General features: G+C 38.0%; 1 long non-coding RNA gene across 2 annotated transcripts in view; it reads left to right on the top strand.

The window, feature by feature from the left end:
• The first annotated feature begins 1,002 nt into the window (after positions 1-1,002).
• LOC144288548 (uncharacterized) overlaps positions 1,003-27,729 on the top strand; it is a 50,150-nt gene continuing 23,423 nt past the window's right edge. The window contains exons 1-3 of one of the 2 annotated variants that reach the window (XR_013356484.1): positions 1,003-1,440; positions 3,408-3,546; positions 19,142-19,223. This is a non-coding gene — a long non-coding RNA (uncharacterized LOC144288548). The remainder of the gene's footprint in view (positions 1,441-3,407; positions 3,547-19,141; positions 19,224-27,729) is intronic. The other variant, XR_013356483.1, reaches the window with a different exon arrangement.

Below are 27,729 nucleotides of genomic sequence, written 5' to 3'. Positions count from 1 at the left end.
CAGGCAATTTTCATGTCAGTTTACCGTCATCTCTAGTAATTGTTCATTTGATTCAAACGCTTCCAGATAAAGACTGTTTTTTGAATGTGGAATTTGCTTGAGAACAGAGGTCAGCTTTTGTTTTTACTTACACCACACTTTTCAGGTGCTCTCCATTTGAAAAACAAATTTACCTGAATTAGATTGATTGCACAACTGCTCTACGCTTCAGATACTATTTTAAAAATCTAGGACTGGCAAAAACCAATGACAATCAGTTACAGGAGTAGAATATTTAGTGGTAATGTTGGAAAATAACTGCATGCTCTAGGAGTGTTAGCATACTTTAAACTTGATGCGAGTCAGCCATGAAATGCTGTTATCAAAAAAGAGAATGCATAAATGAGGCAATTACCTATGCAAATTTTGCAACAATATGCCGAATTTATTATCATTCTATTTAAAGGATTAACTAAACAGTAGAATATAAAAACGGAGAAATTAAAGTCTGTTCAAATACAGCACTATATTTTAAACCCAAAGACATATGAATAGTGTAGATGCAGAAGCCTGAAGAACCAGACCTGTGTGGGGAGAAAGGCAACATTAAATGTGAAAACAATTTTTATCACGAATCCTAATGACTGGTGTAAATTCTTGACCGCGCTTTCAACTCTACATTAGCATCCATGCCTCAAAAGCAATGCACTCTTTACTGCTTGCCTTCCTTTCTCCCAGGACATTTTTCCCATAGATTCAAAGGGGTAAAGGATATGTGCTTGCTTCTCTCCGAGCTATTTCTACCAGTCTCATTCTGCTTTAGAATTAGTATTGATCTTTCCCACATATGAGAGTTAGGCTTGCTTTCGCCCTAATGATCAGTGTAGTCCTAAATTTCTTCTTTCTGTGTCTTTATGGCCATTTTATTTATTTATTTTTTTACAGATTTTATTTACTTATTCCACAGAGAGAGAGAGAGAGAGAGAGAGAGAGAGCGAGCATGGGAAAGCAGAAGCAGGGAGAAGCAGGCTCCCCGCTGAGGAGGGAACCCGACATAGGACTCCATCCCAGGACCCTGAAATCATGATCTGAGCCACAGGCAGACGTTTAACAGACTGAGCCACCCAGGCTTCCCCATTTATGGGCACTTTATTGAAAGGCTGCTTGTAGGGCTGCCAAGGAAATGCTGGAAGAACTCATGTCAGAAGCCTGGACGTGGCATGGACCTAGGACATAGTTACTAAATGAACAACTGCAGGAGCAAAGTTTAAAGAGCAAGGATGCCTTTTTGCATAGCAGGGAGGGCCAAGAATCACGTGACCTGGTTTGACTGGCCCTGGGAAGACTGTCTGGTCCCTTCACTAGGCAGATACATACAGCGCCTGAGAGTCTCACCTTGGGTTGATGAAGACTTTATGTTGAGGTATTGAATCCTGTTCTAAAATGGAAATGATTCTGGAGGTGAGTCCTAATTAACAATGACAACCTAGTGTAAACCAGTAGGGCAGTTTAGCCAGTTTGTCATCAGCCTGAGAGATGTAGTACAGAAACAGGCTTTGATTTCTGGAGCAAGGGCTGAGAAGAAGAAGTGGGAGAGGTTCAGAACCTGGAGTTTGTATTCAGAATATGTGGAGCAGTGAGGAGAGGGCGGGCCTACACGGTGAACATCCTCTCCCAAAATGGGGCCAACACTGAGAAAGTGCAAGTAGCTGTGGGGATGGTAGGGGGTAGGGGGTGGCACACCTGAAGAGAAATGTAACCTGCCTGTAAAGGAAAGAGAACCAGCCCCATTTACCACTGTGAGTTTTTCTTTATGACCAGGAAGGCCAAAAAAGGAAAAGGAAAAAAAAAAAAAGGGCAGAAAAACTACTTTTAACTGGTTGCGTGTTGAATTCTCCAGAGAATGGCTGAACTGCACAGTAGTTGCTTTTGGGGCCTTGAGAAAAAGCCACTTCCTTACCTTGGTTTTTGTATTTGGGAGTCTTTGACTCTAGATTTTGGGGGAAAGGCAGGGGGTTGTAAGAAGCCAAGGGAGGAGGTGAGGGAGAGAGAGCACTGGGGCACATAATCTCTCAGCACACCAGTGGGGCCTGCTTCTTACAATTGATCTCCTTGTCCTCTCAGCGGCTTGCAGGGCTGGGGACAGTGCTGTGCAATCCCTCAGCCTGGTAGGAGAAAGGATGAGTAGAGAAAGAGCCCTGCCCTCCTACTGGGAAATGTTCTCTCTTCATAGAAATACTCCACTCCTTCCTGTCTCCAGTGTGGTCTGGGAGGCAATCGAAATGGAAGAAGGTTTTGAATATTTCTGATGCTGCCATAGATTTTCCATATAAATGAACTGTACATAAATACAAACTATACCCCTATAGTTATATTAAACTTTATTATTATACTTTTTTGGGGGTATTAGAAGACTGAGAGATAATAATACATAGCAAATTGATACGGAATCCTTTCTTTCAAGAGGGCAAATTTTATAAAGCAAGTGATTTCAATTTTATTTTTAGTTGTGACAAAATACACATAACATAAAATTTATCTCAATTTTTCCCTTTCAATTTAGAGACTTTATTTTTTAGAGGAATTTTAGATTCACAGCAAAACTGGGAGGAAGGTACAGAGATATCCCATATACCTCTCCCCCTTCCCATTATCCCACCCCAGAGGGGTACATTCATTGGAATTGATGAACCACATCATTATCACCGAAAGTTCACATTAGGGTTCACCCTTGGTGTTGTACATATTAATTTATAATGCCACTTATAATGACACATTTCTGCCATTATAATCACACAGAATAGTTTCATTGCCCTAAAAAGTTCTCTGTGTTTCACCTATTCATCCCTCCCTCCCTCTAGCCACTGACAACCAGTGATCTTTTTTACTCTCTTCATAGTTTTGTCTTTTCAGAGTGTCAGATAGTTAGGATCAAATAATATATATGGCCTTTTTAGATTGGCTTCTCTCACTGAGTAATAGGTATTTACGATTCCTCTGTGTCTTTTTATGGCTTGATAGCTCACTTCTTTTTTAATGTGGAATAATGTTCCATTGACTGGATATACCATAGCTTAGGACATCTTGGTTGATTTGGGGTTTGGGCAGTTGTGAATAAAGTTTCTATAAACATCTGTGTACAGGTTTTGGTGTAGATATTAGTTTTTTTTTTAATTTTTATTTATTTATGATAGTCACAGAGAGAGAAAGAGAGAGAGGCAGAGACATAGGCAGAGGGAGAAGCAGGCTCCATGCACCGGGAGCCCGATGTGGGATTGGATCCGGGTCTCCAGGATCGCGCCCTGGGCCAAAGGCAGGCGCCAAACCGCTGCGCCACCCAGGAATCCCTTAGATATTAGTTTTTGATTCCTTTGGGTAATACCAAAGAGACCGATTGCCAGATCGTGTGGTAAGAGTATGTGTTTTAGTTTTGTAGGAAACTACCAGTCTCCCAGGGTGGCTGTACTATTTTGCATTCCCACCAGCAATGAATGAGAGTTCCTGCTGCTCAACATCCTCACCAGCATTTGGAGTTGTCGGTGTTTTGGATTTTGGCCATTCCAAGAGGTGTGCAGTGATAGCTCATTGTTTTAATTTCTTACCTATTTTTTAGGTGTACAACTTAGTAGTGTTAAGTTTATCCACATTGTTGTGCAACCAATCTTCAGAACTTTTTCATCTTCCAAAACTGAAATTCTAGATCCATTAAACAGCAACTGGCCAACTCTCCCTCCACCTTGGACCTGGCAACAATTCATTCTACTTGCTGTTTCCATGAGTTTGATTGTTCTTGATATCTCATCTAAATGAAATCGTACTGTTTTTGTGATTTTTGTGACTGGCTTATTTCACCTACCATAATGTCCTCAAGATCTACCTATGTGTAACAGTTGTCCAAATTTACTTTCTATTAAAGGCTGAATAATATTCCATCATATGTATATATCACATTGTGTTTATCCATTCATCTCTCAATGAATGACTATTTAATTATTGTGAATAATACTATTATGAATATGGCTGTACAAATATCTCTTCAAGATGCTGTTTTTAATTATTTTGGGAATATATACAGATGTGGAATTACTGAATCATATGGTAGTTCTACTTCTAAGTTTTTGAGAAACCACCATACTCTTTTTCATATGTTTGCACCATTTTACATTCCCACCAATAGTGCACAAGGGTTTCGATTTTTCCACAGCCTCACTAACACTCGTTATTTTTTGGTGGTTGTTTTTATTTTTTTTGGCTTTTTTGTGTATGCTTTTTGTTTTGTTTTGTTTTTGATCGCATCCATAGCAACTGACTTTTTAAAGGTCACTTTCACCAAGCTGTCATCTTTCCTTTCTGCATGTGGAAATTACAGTTCAAAGGAGAAGTGACTATCTTTAATTGTAGCTAAAGGATTGAAACCCAGGTTTTCTGAAAATAAAACAAAACAAAACCCCAAAAGCCTGATAATCCAGGTTCTTTGTGTGATAGCAGGTTTTCTCAACACACGAGACCAAACTACTGGAAACAGCAATCAAGAGTATCTTAAAGTAAAAGAGATGAGGCATTAGAAGCATAAAGGAGGTTTCTATTTTTTAATGTTATGTCTGGACTTGCAAGGATAAGAATCTGTTGGTAATAATACTGTCAAAAGGAGGAAATTAGTTTTTTTAAAAATTAGTTGTGGGAATGGTAATGCTTGACCTTCATTAATATGCACACATTAGCATTATCTGATTTACATAGGTGTTAACCCAGGTGTTTGGAAGAGCATCCAGGAGAATAACCTCTGATCATTACAAAACTGGAGACGTATCTTCTGTCCTTCTCTGAGGATTTTCAAATAAACAGTAATTATAATGGCACCAATTTAGGAATGGCTGATTACATGATTTCAGCAAAACTGTCATTATCTGTGAATATTTCATGAAATGCAGAAATGTGGTATTTTTTCATATTTTTATGAAGAAACTCTTTGAGAAAAAAAGCAATCAAGAGCTACGTTTCTTATATAATACCCAGGTCAGGCAAACACTACTTCTGGAGCATGGAATTATACCTACAGATTCAGATATCATGATTAATCTTCCTGGCTTTCTGTTATGCGTACAGTGTAGCAGAAACCGCTGAATGCTTATGTGGTGACACACTTGCCCTTTTACATTAGGGAGGGAAGTAAGATGCTGTGATGATATAAGTGCAGCGCAGTGCTCTGCGTTTGTTCAATATCCTGCAGTTTCTTTGTGCTCTTCCTGCTTGGTATGCAAGTTGCTTCTAAGCATCCTGAAAAACCACTGATCGTGGAGAACTTAAAAGTAACACTGGGCACTGTGACAGCATTGTGCTGACAAAACAGCAACAGAGCCCAGTGAGAGTCATGTTCAGGCCACTCTTACGTCTCTTCGTAATATTACTTCAATTTTATGGATGACAGATGTGAAGAAGAGAGAAGTCAGAAGAAGACAATGCCAAACTAATCCTGGAAATGATTGGCTAATCAATGGATTCATTTATATCTACTAAATACCTAATACATGCCAGGCATAGTATTGGAGGCGCACGGAGTGATAAAAGACAAAAAGACAAAAAAAAAAAAAGACAAAAAGACATCATTCATGTTCTTCAAGGACCTTAAAAATAATCTCTATGATACAATGGTTGTCAAATATCAGAATCATGTGTAGGGCTTGTTCAAACACAGGTTGCTGGATGCCAGGCCTACACTTCCGTAGGTATGGGCTGGGGTGTGGTGTCGGGGGTGGGGAGATGGGGCAAAGATTTGCATATTCTGAAACATTCCCAGATGATGTTGATGCTACTGGTCCTGGGACCACACTTTGAAAACTACCATTATAATGGAACTTTTGTAGCAGCAAAAGGAGAACTGAAATCTTAATTTGTAAAACCATTCTTTGCTTATATGTGATAAAAATATTGAAGTTTTAGGTAGTCAGCTGAGACTGCACAATTAACATAGGCTTTAAAAGAGAACTTCAAAGGAATAGAATAATTATGCTTCTGACCTATATATGTATTTTAAATAGAAATGAAGAAATGGGACTTACATGAAACCGCTTTGAAGACTATGAATGATATTTAGTGTAGTATCAACAAAAAGAAATACCTGTAAAGAAAATGAGACATAAGTAAAAATATTTGGGGGAAAAAAAGCACTTCAAATTAAATTATATATACATGAAAAAAATCCAAAAGCTCATAGCCAGATAAAGCTATACAAATATTAGAGAACTAATAAAAGAAGAATAAAAAGCCATAAGGGTTATTCTGTTACATTAAAAATGATATAACAGAGGACAAAATCATTGATATGGACTTTGATATGATGCAATAGCAGTTGTATTTGATTTTAAGGAAATGATCTAGTTTCCCATGGACTGGCTCCTTGATGGCATCTTTTCAGTTGTTTACTGCTAAAACCAATTTAATGATTAGTGAGTAATGATGAATACATTTCTGTAGGTAACTGTAGATACACATAGTGCAAAGTACAAGCAATGACTTACAGTGATCAAGGAAGATTCTAGTGTAATAAAATGAGCAGGAGGGATGCCTGGGTGGCTCAGTGGTTGAGCACCTGCTTTCTGCCCAGGGCCTGATCCTGGAGTCCCGGGATCGAGTCCCATGTCAGGCTCCCTGCATGAAGCCTGCTTCTCCCTCTGCCTGTGTCTCTGCCTCTCTCTCATGTGTGTCTTTCATGAATAAATAAATAAAATCTTAAAAAAAATAAAAATAAAATGAACTGGAATGGCTAAAAGTAAGCAAATGGGAATTCACATTGGAATTATGTGACATCCTTTTTCTGATGACCTCAAAAAACATTGACAATGAAAACTCATTGAGGAGCACCTGAGTGGCTCAGTCGGTTAAACTCTTGGCTTTGCCTTTTGACTCTTGATTTTGGCTCAGGTCATGCTTTTTGGATCCTAGGATCAGGTCCCTTGTCAGGTTCTGTGCTCAGTGCCGAGCTGGCTTATCCCTCTGCCTCTGTTTCCCCCCCCCCCCCCCATAAATTATTTTTTAAAAAAGAGAAAATACAAACTTATTGATCTGTACTCACAATGCCATGGAGAAGAAAAAGCTGAGCATTATTACTTATGTTGCTGTATGTTTAAGATGGGAAGAAAGAAGCATGGAGATTGCATGATGGTCCCAAGGCTTGATAGTAGAGGAGGAAGTTAGGGTCAGTTTGTCTTGTTTGACTTGTTTGTTTTAAGTTTTAGTTTAGCTTTTTTTTTAAAAGCTAGATTTTATTATTTATTTATTTGAGACACAGCATGAGGGAGAAACAGACTCCTCACTGAGTAGCGAGCCCCCCACAGGGCTCAATCCCAGGACCCTGAGTTCATGACCCGAGCGGAAGGCAGACGCTTAACCAGCTGAGCAACCCAGGTATCCCATTGGTTTAGCTTTAAATACCATCTAATGCTGTTTTCTTTATGTAGGATTTCTAGGAGCCTTTGTTTGGGAAGGAATTTCCAGGGTTTTAAATTGGTTAATTTTTACATAGTTGAGTAGGTACTGCAGACAGCTGCTCTTGGTGTGATCCAACTTTCCCACAACACAGTCATCATTATCTTTCTTAGCAGCAGCCTAGAACACTAATCTTCTTTTCTATTTTACCAGATATTGCTCCGTCAATAGAGTCAATATTGCAGATGGTGACATGCGTCAGTTCTGGAATCAAGCTGTCATGGTTCAAATCTCAACTCTGCCACTTATTATGTTTGTGGCCTTGAAAAATTACTTAACTCTTCCAAGTGTAGGTTTTCTCATCTGTAACATGGAACTTTGCAGGAGCTGGGCCTGAAATGATAGGCAGGTCAAGGAACTAGAATAAAGCCATTCTGGAACCAAGCCAATTTGTAAAATGCAAAGGAGGAAGAATCTCTTATAGGATTTGTTTGGTTGTGAAAAGTGACAGGAGAGCTGGTCAGTTATAGGTCAATTCATAATCATCTAAAGCTTGGGACATATTTGGTTAAGCTATTTTGTCATTTGGGAGGCTTCTCCAGACTGAGGATTCCCTGGTCTGAGAGGAACATCTATTTGTTTGGGCTGCAAGTTTCTCAAATAGGCCTTGATCCTAATGTAATCTAATAGGATATTTCAGTAGGTTCTAGAGCTACTTGAGGTACTTTGAGATTTGGGCCCATGTCTCTGTAGCTCTTTGGAATTAAGTGTCCATCTACTGGCAGTGACTAATCCAGCCACTTTAACCACGGAGTGGAAAACAAAGTCGTACTCGTCTTGGGGTAGAGGATACATTTCAAACTCTAATAAGCAGACAGAAGCCAATTGTCTTTCATTAAGAACTGGGCTTGTAATGCGGGTGGTGGGAATGACAGAGAATAAGGGAATCTGGAGGAAATTTTCTGTGTATTTTTATATTGAAGAAAAAAGATAAGATGTTAGTCTATAAACTAAAAAAATCCTTATTTTATTTCCTAATTAACAACATCTAGGTTAGAGTCTGCATATGATTGTGCTAATTCTTAGGATGCACAAAAAAATAAACTAAAGTCTTTTTGAGGGGTTAATTTTTTTCCAACAAAGTCATAGAATAGCACAGTAGGGCATCCTTCATTTCTCACTTTGCTTTTGTAGCATGCTCAGAGTTATGTTTGCAAAATATTCAAGGGCTTCTTCAGGGCCTTTTTTGAGGGACTTACTTAGTCATCAGATCTTTATTTTTCAATAGCTTAGCTGTTTTCTGATGTCACTTTTATGGGCTTCATGAAAGCCTGTACCTTTTTTAAGGTTTTCTGTTTCATTGATAATTATAGCACGCTATATATTTTTTTATATTTTAAAGATTTGTTTATTTATTTTAGAGAGAGAAGGAGAGTGTGAGTGCAGTGAGGGGCAAAGCGAGAGGGAGAATCTCAAGCAGACTCCTCGCTGAGTGCAGAGCCCAATTTGGCACTCCATCTCACCACCCTGAGATCATGACCTGTTTGGAAATCAAGAGTCAGTCGCTTAACAGACTAAGCCACCCAGGTGCCCTAATATGTCATAATTTATTATTATTATATTTCTTAATATTTTATTTAAATTCAATTTCCCAACGTACAGTATAATGTTCAGTGCTTATCCTATCAAGTGCCCTCCATGTCATGATTTTTAAAGAAAATGGCAAAGATATGAAAATATTGCAAAAGATAAAGCTAGCATAAAGCAGAAAGGGATTTTTGAACAAATTTTCAAAAAATTTTGTTTTCAAATTTTCAAAAATTTTAAACAAATTTTATACGTGATAGTTTCCTATCAAATATTTTTGTGTAATAATATTTTTGCTTGTCTATGAATCTTATAAGTTTGAGAACTTGAATAATAAATATATGGATGATAAAGATGGCCTGTATAATTTTGTTGTCTACTCAGGGCAGCAGTCTTGTGGCTTTGTCCTTCCTGATGTGTTACCGCCAATAGAAACACCCATATTACTTTGATATTGGCTCTATTTCCAAGAATTAGGATTAAAAGAATTGATGATTCTCTTCCCAAATAAAATGTTCCTAAGTAAAGGATGCCTATATTCATAGAGTAGTTTCCCAAGTTGTAATTATTTGATGCATATCATAGAGTTGATAATCTGCACAAAGTGAGGACACCCAACTACATGAATCCTTAAAATGGCAAATCTGTTCAGTGGTTGCCTTGCTATGGTGGACAACAGATTTCTTCCTCTGGCATAATGAACCTGGGACACTTGGTAGGCCAAACTCCACTTAGATTTATCTCTATATGTTGTTCCCTTTCTGGCAAGAAAATCAGAAGGAACTTTTTATAAATGTAGACTTCGGTGGCTCCTGTAGAAGCTGGGTTCTGGATGTCTAAGCAGAAGTCCTGACTTTGGTTGCCCTCCATGTGGATACATTGGTGGATAAAGTCACCTCTGAACAGACTTATGCATTATTCTTAGAACATGCCCACTGGGGAGGTTTCTTTCTAATTTAAGCTTTCAGTCCATTGGCAGAATGAATTTTGCTAGTGTGTCCTCTTTTGAACAATTGCGTTAGCTTAGTGTCAAATTTCTTGAAGTGGCCTCTCCTAAAGCATATAGTTGGAGAACTTGCAAAGTAATGTTGTTGCAAAGTGCAACAAGAACAGGGATTCTCAACGTCAGCACAATTCACATTTTACACTTGGTAATTCTTTGGGTAATTTTTGAGAGAAACTGTCCTCTGCAATGTAGGATGTATAGCAGCAACCCTGGCCCTGGCCACTATTCCCTAAGTGCCTATAGTATGCCTTTAGTCATGACAATCAAAGATGTCTCCAGATGTTGCCAAATACCCCATTAGGAGGAAAAATATCTCCTAGCTGAGACCCAATCTAGCCCATATCAGGAAACCTATTGACTGTATCTTTTAAACCAACCACCTCTCATCACTTCCATTTTCTTTGTTCGAATCAACATCATTTCTTGCCTGGATTACTGCAATAACTTCCTAATTAGAGCCCTATAGTCTGTCCCACCTTATACTCTTTCCTTTTCAGTGTCTTCTCAATACAGCATCCAGAATGATCCTTTCAAAACATACCAGTTCATGGCACTTGTCTGCTCACAATCCTTAAATGACTTCCCATTTCTCTTAGACAAAAATGGCCTACCAGGTAGGTTCAAGGCAATGACATGCCAGGATCTATGTGATACATCACTATCATCACTATCATACATCACTATCACTATCACTGAACCAGGAATCTGCACAGGGGCCAGACATATGGGCAGCCAATTCCTCCTGACAAAGCTATAAAACCTTCCAGAAGTCCTTTCTGAAGTTGTCTTTGGAGCCAGTTTAGTCAGACAAGAATGCCACCCTTACTCCTTATAGTCAGGTGCTTTTTCTCCTAAATGGTCTCCCAGTCTGCTCATTAACCTATTTACCAGACAATGGATGACAATGATCTCCTTCAAAAAAGAAAGATCCACCCCTAAAGGATGGAGATTTACTACCACTGAGTTGAGTAAAACAAAGCAGCCAGTTCCAAAGGCAAATCCACAAGAGGAGTTCCAAATTTTTTTTTTTTTAATAGTAAGATTGGGGCTGCCCTGGTGGCTCAGCGGTTTAGCGCTACCTTCAGCCCAGGGCATGATCCTGGAGACTCGGGATCAAGTCCCACATCGGGCTCCCTGCATGGAGCCTGCTTCTCCCTCTGCCTGTGTCTCTGCTTCTCTCTCTCTCTCTGTGTCTCTCATGAATGAATAAATAAATAAGTAAATAAAATAAATAAAATGGCAAGATTGGTTGAATAAAAGTAAAAACTCCTAAGGCAGTCATATGGAAGGAGATAATATTCATTTAGATTTTTAAGTTTGAAGTGTTCATTAATATAATCTTTTCTATAATATTCAAAAGTAAGGGGATCCCTGGGTGGCTCAGCGGTTTAGAGCCTGCCTTCATGCCCAGGGCATGATCCTGGAGTCCCAGGATCGAGTCCCTTATCGGGCTCCCTGCATGGAGCCTGCTTCTTCCTCTCTCTCTCTCTCTCTGTGTGTCTCTTGTGAATAAATAAATAAATAAATAAGTACTTCTTAGAATAGTTTAGTAATTCGGTATTTTAAAATAATATTTTGTAAAATTCTAAGAATGTGCTCTAGAAATATGTAAAGCTAGACACAAAATCAACAATAAGATAGATAAATTAGGAGATGGAGAATTATAATTACAAAAGGACCAAAAGGTGTTTTTCCCCCAGATGAACACCAAGTAAGATCCTGGGAGAACAGCAAAAATAGAAGACAATTAAAGGTGGCATTGTGACCAAAGAATCCCTCACTCTGATAAACAAAAAAGGTCAGCAATCTGGTAGAGCACAGAAATAGCGATTGCCCCTTTTACTATACAACCAAGGCGATCACACTTGACTTTGCTAGTCTACTTTCAGTCTCTCCAAGTGGGAAACTGGGTAATTTTCAGCCAGGAAAAAAGGAGCATAAATTCTTTAAAGAATTATGTAAAAATTGACAGAAAATGATAAAATGGTAAAAATGTTTGGTAAGTTCTAAATGGGAATGCACATAGGAAAATATTCCACAGCTGCCTGTAATGGGCTGAGGTTAAACAAAAGCAGAGATGAAAGTGGAACATCACGGAGAAGATTTTGATGATAAATGATAATGTCCTGTGCACAACAAGAGCCCCATAACACAAGGGAATTTGAAGGTAAACTGGGAATACTCAGAGAGGTTCTCAGAGGTACAATCCTTTTCCAGTGAAAGTGAGATCATTCCTTGGGTTTTTTCTTCCTGACACATTACAAACGCCTCATTTTTCAAGGGTTTGATGAAACATCATTAAGTGTTTCTTCTTTTACAGTCTGCTTTTTGGCCATCACATTTCTCTCGGGAGAGAAGATGATAATCTGACAGACATGTTAGCACATACACCCTGAACTTTAATCTCCTGCTAAAGATTAAGTCTACTTTTTTTCTGTAGGCTTTTGACTTGGGATAACCTTTTTGCTGCCATGGAACACTGCCATTTTTCATAGACAGTTGCAAAAGTAAACTTCCTCTGGTAATATTCTTAAAACTTGATTATTAAACACAATGATGCAATCTACTGGGAGGCATGGCCCATAAAGACATTTGTTAAATGCATTCATTAATAAAACACATTTTCCCACACTAGAGACTCCCTAAGTGGTGGTTATGGTCTCCAGCTAGCCTGCCAAGTTTATTTAATTCACAATGCAGTTGAAACGGAATGTTCCATAAATCAGATACATTATGGGTTAATAGGGCCTTTGGGGAGCCTGAGATTGGAGGCAGTGAGAGGAATAGTCAGGGAATCTGACTGCCATTACAAATTATTTCTAAGGCAATTGATTTCCAAGTCAGGGCTCAAGATGCAAAGACAGCAACTATAATGTCCTAGGAAATTGAGAGATTGGGACAGGAAAGAAAGGAAGGATAGGACATGGAATTTTCTTCTTCTCAGGCCATGAGTGTCAATGGAAACTCACCCAAACTCAACTCTCACCAAACTACCCAGTATGAAGGGACCTTGTCTTCCTTGGCACCAGAAAAGTCATCAGGAAAGGATTCTTTCTCTGTCCCTCTGAACTCTTTCCCCAGAAATCACTGCTTACAGTTGTTGAAAGGCAATGCTCCATGAGTCTCTTTGCTCTTGCAAAGCAAAGCACTGACTGTCGTTTGTTTTCAACCAACTTTTCAAGAATGTTTGTGATGAGAAGATGGGAGATGGACATATTGTCTCCTTCCAGTGGAAAGGGTGAGGTTGCTTACAGCCTTGGAACATAGAAATCGTACCTCTGTCTGGAGCAACGGGCAGGTGCTTTTACTGCCCATTATAAAAGATTTGAATTCCCTAGGTTTAGGATTCCTCTCTTCTCATGCAATCCTGTAGGAATTGGGGCTCTAGGTATCAGTGCAGACGCTGACACCCTGGCTATTGCTATTGCTCTGAGTAACAAATTGTCCTTTGTTTCTGATCCAGGAGACTCGTGTCTTCTACCAGTAACCACGTAACTATGGCAGGCTAACTTGTTAACTTGCAAGTAGCTGGTGTGTTAGCTTGTGGTAGGCTAACTTATTAGCTTACTGCTTTTTAATAAAACAGCACATTTTGATTATGATTATGATGTATGTATACTTCAAAATCCAAAAACCTATTAAGTATATCACCTATTTCTTTACAGATAAAACTGTTCGTGTATATAGCAAAAAAATTAACACAACAAACAGGATGTTTTGTGAAAAGAGAAATGATTGATAAAAAGAGGTTTGGGAATTAACTGTGGATGTTAATTTTTATGCTATTCAAAATTATACTTTCAATGTAATACTCAGTTTTATATACCCAGTCCTACAGTTTCAGGTGCTGTGTATTGTTTTTTTTTTCCTTTATCTAGGTATTTGGAGGTAAAAAAATAGAAAAAATAAACTTGCTCAATGGCCCAAAGGATGAACACAACCAAAGTTTCCTTTTCTACCTTCAAATATTTTGAATTTGCTGTGTTATTGGGGAGCTTATTGTTCCCAAAGTCACCTAATGTTTATGGCAGAGGATGGCTTGGTCTTGACTAACATGACTTTAAGAGTAAAACACAAAAATAAGACCCACATAATTTTAAGGGTTAAATGCAAACACAGGTCCCACATTTTATGCCTTTAAAAATATTAACTTTAAATGTTGATTTAGTTTATCATGGATTTTTTTTTCTCAGTCCACATTCATTCCTTCACTCTTCTTACTTCAAAGTTTAGATAAAGCTATCTCAATTGTTAAAACAGCTTCTGAAGATCTACCAGCTTCTGGAATAGACAAACAGTTATAGAAAATGCAGCTGCTTGTCTTGCTTTTTAGTGACTTAATTATTATTGTATTTTTAGGGCTTTGCACAGAGCAGGATAGCAGTGAATAGTGGTTAAACACAAGAGTTGAATATAAGTGTATCACTGTTCTTTAAGACTACCCTAGCAGGGGCAGCCCTGGTGGCTGAGTGGTTTGGCGCGCCTTCAGCCCAGGGTGTGATCCTGGCGTCCTGGGATCGAGTCCCACATTGGGCTTTCTGCATGGAGCCTGCTTCTCCTTCTGCCTGTGGCTCTGCCTCTCTCTCTGTGTTTCTCATGATTAAATAAATAAAAATTTTTTTTTTAAAGACTACCCTAGCACTAAGATTAGAATTTTATCCAGATAATTTCAATCAAACAGCAGGGTAGCATTTGCCCTTTTCTTTTATAAATATAAAGAACTATCTTACCAAAAAGCCATTCTTTAACTAATTAATAACCTTGAAAAATCCAGATTGTAGTGGGAAATATATGCATACTGGGATCTTTAAAAGACTGGATAATTGGAATTGTCAGGATAATAATCATTTCATTTCAGAAGGTCTTCAGAAAAAATCTGTTGAGACAGATTTGATACAAAGGGATAATAGAAAATAAGTTGAAAAATCGTTTAAAATGTTTGTCTTTGCTCAAGCTTTGAAGCTCAAGTTTGGTTCTGCAAATTAAATACCCACATGCATGATTATTTAACTGCGGGATAAAACAAACTCTTAAACATTTGATAATAATAAAAAGTTGGTGGAAAATATTTAGCTTCCAATGAAGTCTTCAGTCTTATTCCTGCATCATCTCATTTGATAATACAACTATTATTATCCCTATTTTATGGGTGAGGCAACTAAGGCTTATAGTAAATTAAGTCACTTGCCCCAGGTTACATACTAGTAAGTAGTAGAATTTTAATTCACGACTGTGAACTTTTACAGTCAGAAAATGAGAGCATTTTTCAACGAAAATGAAAATTCTGTTATTTTTAAGAATACTGTCTGGTGCTTGATATTATCTCAGTAAACAAATCTGATGAAGAGATTTACATTTCTCCTGTTTCATCCAGTTCAACCTGGGACTCTGCATAGAAAAGAAAAGAAAACAAATTATGCATATGCCAAGAATAGCTTGTTAGAAAACCATTAAGTTTTAACTATCAAGATTTAACCACTGAGGGTATTAGGTTAAAGCTATCACTTAAGAAAATTACAAAATGTCTCCCTTGGGAGGAAATTAACTCAATTCTATGACACTAAGACTACAAACTCTACAACTAGATGATACACACTTTGGTGGCACTAATCAATTAAACCTCATAATCCTGCTGATTTTGAGTGCCAGCGTTCCCAGAGGCCACATGAACAGACACCTGTAACCTTCAGTGGCAGATGTGCTAGTAGGTCTTTATCCTGAGCAGCTGTGAGCCTGCTGCTGGTCCCTATTAGCTGCTCGGGCAGTGTGAGTGGCAGCAGTTTCTGGATTACCAATGTTTGAGCAACCTAAATTTCCAGTGTTGGTCAGGAGATAAAGCATTTGTTTTTGATTCTGCACTCCCTTTCTCCCCAGCAGTTCTGCAAAGCAGGTAATCTCTCCAAACCATTATTACTTTACTCAGCCAATCAAACCTAAGGGTGGCCTTGAATGTTATGAAAGAAGGTAACTGCTTCTGTGGTGTGATTTATAAGACCCCCAGTAGAGGACCTTTTTACACCTTACCCCACTCTTTCACTCCCTATCCAATTGCAAGATATTGATCTATAATCTTGGTGTGCCTAGAAAATCTCATCTTATCTCATAAATAAAGGATTTAAGAGATTTAAATGATTTTAGGGGGGGGGCATAATTTTCCCTGGATGACATTCAAACTTCTGCACACTTTTCATTTTTCTTGTTTTTACAATTCCCTGTTAAACAACACCAACCTCTCTTCTCTCTGCTATCTAGGTTCTTTGTTCCAGAGGGGATGTCTGACTTTGTTTTAGCTTATGCTCTTGCCTTAGCCAAGTGAGACCACTACCAAAGGCACTCAGCTCTGAATTCTCAGTCTTATGCCAAGCACTTAACCAGCATCCCTTCCAGAGACCCTGTCCAAGTTCTGACTTGTTACTATGTTTATTCAGGTCTCAAAACTGAGTACTCATTCACAACCAAACTGCCCCAGCTTCATAGGTAATAATCTTCAAACCTCCCAAGGTCTAACAGTCTTAGCCTTAGCCTGTCCATACCAGAAGGCAGTTCTGTTTAGGTGTGCACCCATTGTTATTCCATCTGAAAGGCACTGCCAAGGGAAATTGTAATAGTACAGCCATTGCCTCAAACTCACTCAGATGGGATTGAAAACTGTATATTCAACTCTGATCGCTTTAATTGTGATAGTTTTCATCAGAGGAACTGTTTTATTCAAACAAAATTTCACCTAGAACCTCAGTATTGATTGATGTATTCACAACTATTGAGCACATTCATCCATCATATAGGTCTAGCCCAAAGCCTACAAGCCATCCCTGATTTCTCTCCTTCCCTCACTGCACATATCTAGTTTACCAGCAAGGCGTGTCAATTCCACCTCTAGTGTATTCTCCATTTCTTCTACTTGTCTCTATCTACACCTGATCCAAGGCACTGCTGTCTTCTATATCGGCTGGGGTAAACCTTCCTGCTGCTTCTGCTCTTGCTCTTCTATAATCTATTCTGCACATAGGAGGCAAAGCAAAATGCTTTAGTATGATCTATACTGCTCTGTATAATCTGCCCCCTGCTTGCTATTCCCATCTAACCCCACTCCTGTCATTCAGAAACCCCCAGATATGGTGGAATTCTTTATATCCATTTAGGTCAAAATTTTTCCAGCCTTAGGTCCTTCACACTCTCTGTTTGCTCTGCTGGAGTGCTCAGCCACCATGTCTTCTCATGGCTGCCTCCAGCATTTCATTCCCACCTCAACTCAGTGTTACTTCCTTAGAGAGGCCTTTCCTGGTCAGGTGATTTCAATGAACTTGCCCACTCTCAGTCATTCTTTATCACATTCTCCTGTTTTCTTCAAAGCATTGGTCATCTTCTGCAATATCATTATTTTACTTGTTTATTGTCTGTCTTCCTAGCTCTCCTCTATAATGTGAACTCTTTTCACAACTGTGTCCCTTAAAATAGTTGGCACAGAGTTGGTACTGAATGGCTATATGTTTAATAGACAGTGGGGGACAAAGCATAGTCCCTGAGTTCACAGAACTTTCAGTTAGACCAAAAAAAAAAAAAAAAGTAAATAGTGAATAAATGCAAATTGGAGTGGATGCCATGAAATAGTAGATGCTTTGTGGTTCAGGAAGGCAGCTTGAAGAAAGTGAGCTAAATGGAATTAGCCATGTGGATATTTGAGGGAAGAGTATCTGAGAAAGAGGGAAGAGGCAACATGAAAGCCTTAAAGGCTTTTTTGAAGCATGTCTGGGCTGTTTGGGGCTGGAATGCAACAAGCCAGAGGGGAAAGTAATAAGAGATGACGTGAGGGAGGTGGTGGGTTACAGTATCAAGGCTCTCTCATTGAGTATAACTCCTAATAATTTAGGCATTAAAGTGTACAGTCCTCTGAAAAAGGCAGTACACCTGGCGAGTAGTTCAGACTTCATGGAAAGTTCATTTGTTCCACTGAGGTTGATATGGTATCAGACTGTTCTGGTGTACCCAATCACAATATACATAAAAATCCCGGAAAACAATGCAAAATTATGAAGAACAATCATATTTTAATCATACTGGGCCTCCTAGAATGATCATTATTTACTCTCAACAATCAGGTAATTAAACTGTTTGAATTTAGATAAAAATGATGGGCTCAGTTTGATTCTAGTACTTGAGTCCCAAGTAATCTGATTGTTTTTGGCAGCTTGTAGGCAGAGTGTTCACATTCCAGAGAAATATTTTGTTTAAGTTTTCAGAAACACTTCTAACCTTCTGGGGGAAGCAGTCCACTTCTTAAAGTAAACTTCTAATGAAATGTAAACTTTTTTATATAGAAAATTCTCACATAGCTCAAGAGCGTGATTAGTACACAGAACTTAGGTAAATTTATGATTTATTATCAAGTACAGATACAGGGAAAACCTTGGTACTTAACCTCATGTTGTTTGTAGTTTGATGGCTAGAGAAGGAACACACATGAAAAAGGAAATATTGTAGTAACCATATATCAGTACCAAAAAAGACTATTTCTATAATGTTCTACCTATCTTCCTTCTACTATAATTTTCTAGTCACATCTTAGCTCTCATCTGTGGTTTGGAAAAATCATATTCCTGATCCAGGGGAATTTAAGAAGTTAGTTGGCTGGTAGCAATGGGACTCAGGGTCAGTCCATCAGTGAGGTCGGTCAAGCTTTGAACTCAGACCCTCATTCTGATAGATGGATCTGCCTTTTGCCTTGGGACTGACCAATCTCTCCTTGCATCCTGGTTATCTGCTCTGTCAGCCTCATGCCCCATTTCCAAAGTTAAGGAGATTACAGTCATCCCCAAACCAAAGCTGGATACTTGCTTCCTGTGTCAATCTGTCTGAGGCTACCTGCCCAAGATCTTCCCACAAGGTATCTGGCACAAGAATACCTGTGATATAAACCCAATTTTTAGGTTGAGAGGTGATGTTATTATAATAATAAAATATAATCAGCAGATACTTTTGCTAATTTCCAGGAGACAGAATGTGGGAAAGAGGGACACTTGTCTCATTGCAGAGTTTTGATTTTTTTTTTTTACCATATGCATATAGTGTTTTAAAATTAATCTAAAATAAAAGAAAATTGAAATAGCAACAACTTAAAAAACCAAAAATATGGTATTTTTCCAGCAGAGAAATGTCTGAATATTACCTCAAATGAAGTACCTGATCCCAAGATCCCCAAGACAGCAATTCACACAGAAGAAGCAAGGTAAGCTAACCCTTGATTGCAAACTGAGGTTTTCACGTTATACTTGTATATCCAGTGAGCTAGACGCTGGGAGGGTGGACTCTAAGATTACCTACAGCTTCAATGTGGTTTGTGAGTCAACGTGAGAGCAAGAAATGTGAGAGAAGAATGTATAAGAGACTGGAAATTTGTCCCAAAGCCCACGTGTGATTCGAGGAGAGGAAAAGATTTCTAGGCCTGTCTTCTTAGCTGCATGGATACAAAGAGAAGACTGTGGCCCTGCCTTACTTTTCCAGTGCTTTGGAAGGAAAATAACCTCAAAGAACTATTTTTACATCTGTATAGTGTTTCAGTCCTTTTTAATACTCTACCCTGTAGTACTCTATAGTCTGAGATAGAATGCATGTCTATATTCTAACCCACCCTTAGGAGAGGGGATAAGGAAGGAAAAGGGATTTTTAACTTCCTTTCTAGGAGGTAAAGTGATTGGATAGATGAGTCCATGATGGGGAAGAAACAGATGTTGAAGAAGATAGGATAATAAGAGGTGAGGGTGATTAGGTAATGTCAGGTGGATTGTGGAGAGACAGGAAGTCATGAGGAAGAGATTGGACTTTTTACTTTTAGTTTCTTTATTCATTCAATAAAATTTCCTAAGTCCCACATGATGCCAGGCCCCAGTTGGTGCTGAGGTGACAATGATGAACAATGTAATCCTTTGCACTCAAGCAGTCTATATTCTCTAGGGGGAAATAAAGTAGTAAAGAGGCAATTAAAATAACATATTAGTGCCATGTCTGGAGCAGATGGAACTGTGCCAGGAAGACATATAACCTACTTCTGGGAGGCTAGAGAAAGGAGGGGACACTTGAGAATTAGTACTAAGGAGCTCAACCAGCAGAGTAGCAAAAGGCACTTAGCCAAAGGACCATCATGCAGAGAGATCAGGAGATAAGCATGGCATATTAGAAGACCGGATTACCTTCGGTTTGTGTGCAGTGTGACCAGGGAAACAGTGAGTAATGAGACTGGAAAGATCTTAAGAGCTAAATTGCCAAAGGCCTCGTATGTTTTATGTTAAAGAGTTTAAAATTTGTCCCAAGAGCAGTGGAGGCCACTGACTGGCTTTAAGTAGAGAAGTGACATGATCAGTTTAACACTTTTAGAGTCACCTCTGTCTGGTATGGAGGATGGGCTGGAAGAAGGCAAGAGTAAAGGCGCAGAGATCAGATAGGAAGAAACCGGTAATCTAGGCAGGAGACAATGGCTACTTGCAGTAAAATTTTACTTGCAGTAAAATCATGCTATGGCAGATGTATTTGAACTCTTCTGTTGCATCTCCAGATCCCCTCTCTACCTTTCTGGCTGCTACACAGGCCCTTGGGAATGCTGCCCCACATGAGTTACATGACTTTGTCTTCTAGCTCCCAGTTAGATGTAGCCCTTTCAAAGGAGAGGCCTGTAGGTGATCAGAGGAGAAAAAAGAGTGAGGTCGAGGTACTGACTCCCCCAACACCCAGATTCTTCCCAGTTTGGCCACTGCAGTCCACCGGTGCCCCATCTATATAGCTCTCCTCTCTGGGTCTGGCAACCACTCACTCTTCTTGCTGCTTCTGGCTGGGTACTAGGCTCCCAAGGCATGGCATTACTCTTATGGCTCCCTTCAGTCCTGCACAAGCCTTTGTAAATAGTCTCATTATTAAACTCTCCTCAGATTACATGACTTGAATGTACGACCCGTTTTCTGCTGGGGCTCTGACTGATGAGCAAGCAGAGAGTGAGAGTAAATCAATATAGGAAACCATAAAATGGTTATATTGAAAGGATCCTGTGTGAGACAGAGTATAGGAGAGGGAGCAGTTGCTGATGAAAATTCCTATAGATCATACATTTGACAGATGTTTCAAAGATAGAGGCAAGGCAAGAAGGCTTGTTGAAGAAATGTGGTGTCAGGAAGAGAAGGAGTCACAAATGCTCCTGCCACTGAATATATGGAAAAGATGGAAGTCACCCCTGACAATGTTCTTCCTCATATTTTTGGCCAGAAGACTGGCTGTCAGTTTTGGGTAGTTGCAGAAGGCTCTATTACTGTGAAGGCGTTTTACAGTTTTCAATAATTTGCCTGTATTGCTTTGAAAAGCCCAGAATTCTATTTTTGCCCATTCTTTCCTCCTTTCCCCCAGTAATAGAAACCCAGAAATACTTTCCAATGACTTCTTGCAAGTTCACCAAGGGGAATATCTGCACAGAGAGCGGGTCGGGCAAACTCTTGTTACTGGCTGACAGTTTGGCTTGAATTGGGCGGAAGGCAAAGCAAGCCAAGTAGCTTTCTCTGCTTTTTCTCTTCTATATTCATACTTGAATCTTGGATTGTACTTTTCTTTTCTTTTTTTTTTTTTTTTTTATTTATTTATGATAGTCACACAGAGAGAGAGAGAGGCAGAGACATAGGCAGAGGGAGAAGCAGGCTCCATGCACCGGGAGCCCGATGTGGGATTCGATCCCGGGTCTCCAGGATCGCGCCCTGGGCCAAAGGCAGGCGCCAAACCGCTGCGCCACCCAGGGATCCAGGATTGTACTTTTCTGATGGAAAAAAATAAGTCAGTGCTAAGGGAAAAAGCAATGATAAGAGCTTGAGGAGGTGATGGGGTCATAGGGCAACCTTGGCCCCTCTTACTTTAGCTGCACTGGCAGGCGTCCAAAGGCAATATGAGATTCTCGAGAAATGGAATCCTAGACGACAGACGGACCCTACGCCCAGCGCTATGGCGCATGATGGTGCTTTTACTCCTGACCAATCTAGATCAGCATTTTCACTAGTAGGAAAGATACTAGTAGCAATGAAAGTGTCTAAATAAATAAGATTCGCAACAAAACCCTTAAACATGTACACCTGTGCCTATGTATATGTATGATTAATTCAATCACAAAACTAATAACACAACCACAAAGCAACAGTAAAGAGATGAGGACAAATAACCTATTTTAACTCCTCAATCAAAACTGTTAAAACAGACGTGCGCATAAACATCATTTAAGTCACGATCAATTTTTCATGTTGTATAGGCCAATTATTTTGTTAACAAGTGCAAGAAGCTTTTATCAGGAGACATAAAAGTGCATTATTACCCTTCTTGTCTTACAGTAAATGTGAAAGATTCTTAAGATATTTTCTCAAGATATTTTCTTTCTTGAGAGGAAAAATTTTGTTGCCCCTAAATCCATGTTATCCCTTAGCTCAAAAAGAAGCATTGTCATATTGACTTGAGCGACAGAAATAGAGGCAAGTTTGATTGGAAAGGGGGATTCTCTGGTATTCCAGGGCCGCATTCGAGGTGGCATGATAGACGTCAAGATACTGTGTGCACATATAAGAAAGGAGCTTCATTTCTTCTGTGTGTGCATTTGCTTAACCATCACTTGGAACATTGGCTCGAGGAGGCCGTTCCTTGTGTGAGCTTGGTCTGATGGGAACCTCACATCTCTACCTCAGCCAAGGCTATCGCTGTACGTTTCAAACAAAAATCAGATAAAAGGCTCAGATTACTAGCTAGTGTCTTACTAAATGTCAGACATAGTGCTAGGTCTTTACATACATTGTCTTATTTGATCCATAGCAACAAGTTCACAGCATCATTCCATTTTGTAGGTATGAAAACCACATCTCACAGAGGTTACATAACCTGGCTTAGGTTACCCATGCACCAAATGGTAAAATTCAAATTCATCTCTGGGTGACTGTACATTTCATATGGATGGAGCCCTGAGGGTATTTTCTGGGTGTAGATATTTAAGTTTACTTAGACTAACCTTATATTTTACATGAATGGGCTGTGTTTAGAGGATTTGAGATTGAATTTGGGGGGTTTGCTTTCTTTAATTATTTTAGAATTTTTATATTCTGGTTTGATTGTTAAGAGCCTGCACAAACTATTTGATATCATCTTCTAGACTGAGTTTTGACAAAGAGATTCAATCTAGGTATTGATAGAACCAATAACTTTGAATCACATCATTATAGTGGGTATATCAGATTGTGGAGAGCATCAGCATTAGGTAGAAAATAAAACTTCAGATGAGAAAGAAACAACAATTGACTATATGAAAAGAAATGTAAACTTGTATATTTCTTGAAAAAGATTAACATTCCATGCTACATTTGCCACCAGAGGGAGTCATATGAATACCATAACATATGACAAAGGCAAAGGAAAAATCTTTAAATGTTTTCTTCCAGCTCCATTGATATTTCAACTAGTATTCAGAATTTGGCAGAACTGGTATAGCTATGGGAAAGAGCTTACACATCTCACTATAGGATTGAAAACAGAAGAAACATCTTGCTTAAATTAGTCATGCAGGGTGAAAGATAAACCACAAAACAAACTAATAGACAGATTCCAGATTTCAGCAACAGGGGCCTAACGTTAAAAAATCAAGCTGTGATCTCTTTTGTTCCAAGAACCACTTTCTGCTATTACCAAAACATTGTTCTAAAAAGAAAAATCCCTGGAATCAACAATTTCATTGATGTTTCATTAACCACATTTCATTTATCATTATATTGCTTGTGCCAAGATGACTGTGCTTTCTATTGTCAGTAAATAAAGTAAAAGTGCACTGAAAAGAAACTCCATAGGTAGAAAAACTCAGTATCTAAAGGCAATTTTATGTACCTCAGCTCTCTGTTACCTAGGCCAAGATTTTCTCGGTTGGGGAAAAGATGGATTGTTTAGTAACTGGTTGGTTTGTAATCCAATTTATTTTATGCCTAAATTTAAATCAGTCAACAGTGTTCACTGAAACCTACTGTGTACACAGCTCTAAATTGTCTATTAAAATCAAGATTCAGTGATGATTAATATTACAAAGATGAATTCTGAAGTGATGTTTAATGCCTTGATATAGATCAATAGTTCTCAAAATGTGGTCTCTGGATCAACACTACCACAACTGTCTAGGAACTTGTTCAAAATACAAATTCTCCAGTCTCAGTCCAGATCCATTGATTCAGAAAGTGTAGAGGTAGGGGCTCAGCATTCTGTTTGGACAAGCCCTTAGGGATAATTCTGTTGTACACTTAAAGTCAAGAACTACCGATAGAGATCTGTTATGTATTTTCTTGAAACCAAGTCTAGCAGCTTACACAGATTGGAACATGTGCTTTTTGTGTTCTATTATATAGTTACTGCCTTATCCATAAACTAAATTTAAATACAAAAATTGAATGATTATGGGAAAATCACAACTTTTTGTAATACCAAATAGTCATAAAGTAATTAATTAAAAGATAAGCACATTATTAGAAAAGCATGAGGAAACAATATGTGCTTTCCATCACGTGGCAGAGGAATTTGTTTTTTTCTGTCTCTCCACAAGTATTGTTTTTGCCTAAAGATCACAACGTACTGATTTTTCCATTTATACTTTTGAGATTAAATGATAGTTTAGGAACTTGGAAAGAAGATGGTCTAAAAACACAAAATTTGCAAGGGTAAAGTAAGATTTGCCCAGAAAACTTAGAAACAAGGTTCATATCACAAGATGATTTGAACTTTGTGTTTCATGTGCTTTTTTCTTGTCTGAATTTTTTTATGAGATGAATGAATTACTGTGCAACAGAAAAAAATTTTTTTTTTAGAAAAAGAGTTTTCAAATCAATCTCAAAAGTCCAGTTGAAGAAGTAACTTGAACATGACAAAATAAGCCTGGTTTTTACTTTGGTTTACATAATAAGTACCGAATTGCTGGTGTGATTATTTTTGTATCATAATAAAAACAGTGGCTGTTTCAGATACACCCAAGCACAATGCAATCAATTAGATTATAAGTGGATGGTCTAATCAATTCTTTGTGATTGATCTACATGAATGTAACTGGTTTCACTGAATTGGTCTTAAAGATTGACCTGGATCATTTTGTTACAACATATATAGGGCATAAAATAGTAAGCACACCAAGAAAATACAATTGCAAAGGTTTATTTGATGCTCATCCAATTAGATGGGCACATCAAACTAATCTCCCTCTAGTTATTTGCTTTCCTTATGTACAAAGAATATGTCAAGATGAATTCTTTCTCCTGGTTGTGAGGAAAAGTAAGGTTATATACACATTTGCTGATGATTGGACAGATAGATAAATGCCTGAATTTTCTGACCCTTTTGTAGAAAGTATTGAGAGTTATTCATTTTTCTTCCTGCTCTTGAAATGGCCAGATTCACATAATAGAAGGCAAAGTATTGACCTGGCAACCATCTATCTATAGTAAAACTTCTGAAATCTGGAAAGTTGCAGAATGAGGTCACAATAAACTTTCCATAACTCCTCTTAGGGCTCAGAATTATAAACTGCTGATTAGTCTTTTGAGATTATTCTCATGATTGTGGATGGTCATTGGTTGGAGTTATGTGAAGTGCGTATTGTTAGGGCAATGCAGTTCCCCAGCGAGAAATCATGGGCTTCCATTGTAGAATTTAACTTAAATATTGTTCTGGGTATATTATCCTAAGTTTTAAAAAAACATTCAGATTGGAAACTCAGAATTTTATACAATAATGCTTAAAAGAAAGAATGTGCAAGAGAGTTTAGTAAACAATATATACATATAAATTATCATAATTCATATGAACTATGATTGTTTTCAACGTGTTTCAAAAACCCTATATTTATATTGATTTTTTTAAACACTTGAGAAAAAGGATTAGTTTCGAAACTCCTTGATAGTTATCTAAAGGTGCCAGTATATTCTGAAGATGGTGACCATTGGTTTTTGAGTCAGGTTTGAATTGGAATCTCTACCGTGTTTAATCTGTGTGGCCTTGGCCAAACATTTTAAGGTTTTTTTGTCTCCTGTTCCCATTGCTTCCTCCATAAAATGGGAATAATAATAGTTCATCCTTCATGGAAGGGTTATATGTGATGATGCAGGACAAAAATACAGCTACTTTTTCATTAAGTATGAGGAGATATCTTTTGTGATTTCCCAAAATGTGAAGAACTAGACAAAGTTAAGTTTTTGACTTTTGACTATATAAATAATGCCTGAGAGCATCCCTCTTGAAACTTGAACACAAATGATTTTTATTAATCTTTCATTTTATTTAGTGTTATTGCTTAGTGGTAAGTGTGTTCTAATTCTAGGGCCAGAAAGCCATCTCAGATGAAGAGGTTCCCATCCTGATGACTACAATTATGCAGACTTTTGAAAATCCCAAGAATACTATTGCATTTGTCATTCTAATTTCCAGTTAAAATGTTTGTGAATCAATAAGAGAAAGTTCCGGAAATGGAGAGAGCATCTTGGTTTTTCTTCAATAGTACCTACACTGATTGAAATTTAGCATATTCTTTATGTTTTAGTTTTAAGAAAGATTGTTTTGTGGCTGCTAAATGAATGTTGTTGAAATTAATATAAACATGAACTTTATTTTGTCTTCAAAACTAAGAGATGTTTAAGGAAGATGTGATAATTAGTAAAACTGTGGGCACTAAGCCATCACTGGTAGTGATTTAAGGGCCACAGAGGTAGACAATCACCTGACACAGCTTGCTTAAGGAAAGAATATTAAGCAGCTGGAAGCGGTACTATGATGTGGTTTTTTTCCCCTCTCTTAACAAGAAAAGAAAGCAAGGAACAGGATAGAGGATTATCCCTTCATATAGTTTAAAAGGCAGAAAATTTAATTCCTCATTACTAAAAAGATATCTTTCAATATAAGAAAATCCTTGCAAAATGGGGAGGGTAGATGTATTATGATAGGAATATCGCCTTAATTCTCTATTTCATTATTTTAGAGTAGTATTTATCTCTCCATAAGATCCTATTTTTGCTGTGCTGTGAAAATTAGCTCAGATTCAAATATCATAAAAAAGTTAACTATCCAAGGGAAAATAAAGCAATTCTTAAAATTTATTTTGGACAGATGGTGTTGCAAGGTGGGGGTGAGGCTAATGTGTTAAACATTTTTTTTTATTTTTTATTTTTTTGTTAAACATTTTTGTTATAAACATCTTTCACAATATTTGAAAAACAGTTTATTCTAAAATTTAGTATAACTCTTATTTCCAATTTGGTTTTCACTGTACTTTTGCTTGATTAGGAGAAAAAAAGGACTATAAATGAGATAGATGTTAATGATTTATGAAATCCCTGGTATCAAAGGCTAAGGCTACCGTCCCACTGCCCCCAAGCTTCACATACATTGAATTAGGAGGTCTTTAATGGTGAGTCATTGAATTTACTGACTTTCTCCTGTGGTTTTAAGGCTTTTGTTTTCAAGACTAATATTCAGACTAACTGTTCAGCCTACAATCACAGGTTAGAGTAACCTAACATGCCCTTAACTACTTTAGAACCACACTCTAACCAGTGAAGCAACTTGCTCATTTTTTAAATGTTCATTTAGTAGCCATTATTTACCAACTGTCCAAGCATTTACTACATCCTTTTATCTATCTGCTTCTCATTTCCTTTAAAAAGTGATTTTGTCTTTATAAATAATCTAATTTCTCAAAAAAGTATAAT

This window comes from Canis aureus, chromosome 18 (genome assembly GCF_053574225.1).
Source record: "Canis aureus isolate CA01 chromosome 18, VMU_Caureus_v.1.0, whole genome shotgun sequence".
Lineage (NCBI taxonomy): Eukaryota > Metazoa > Chordata > Mammalia > Carnivora > Canidae > Canis > Canis aureus.
Note: the sequence above shows the minus strand (reverse complement) of the source record. Positions and strands in the feature narration are given on the sequence as shown.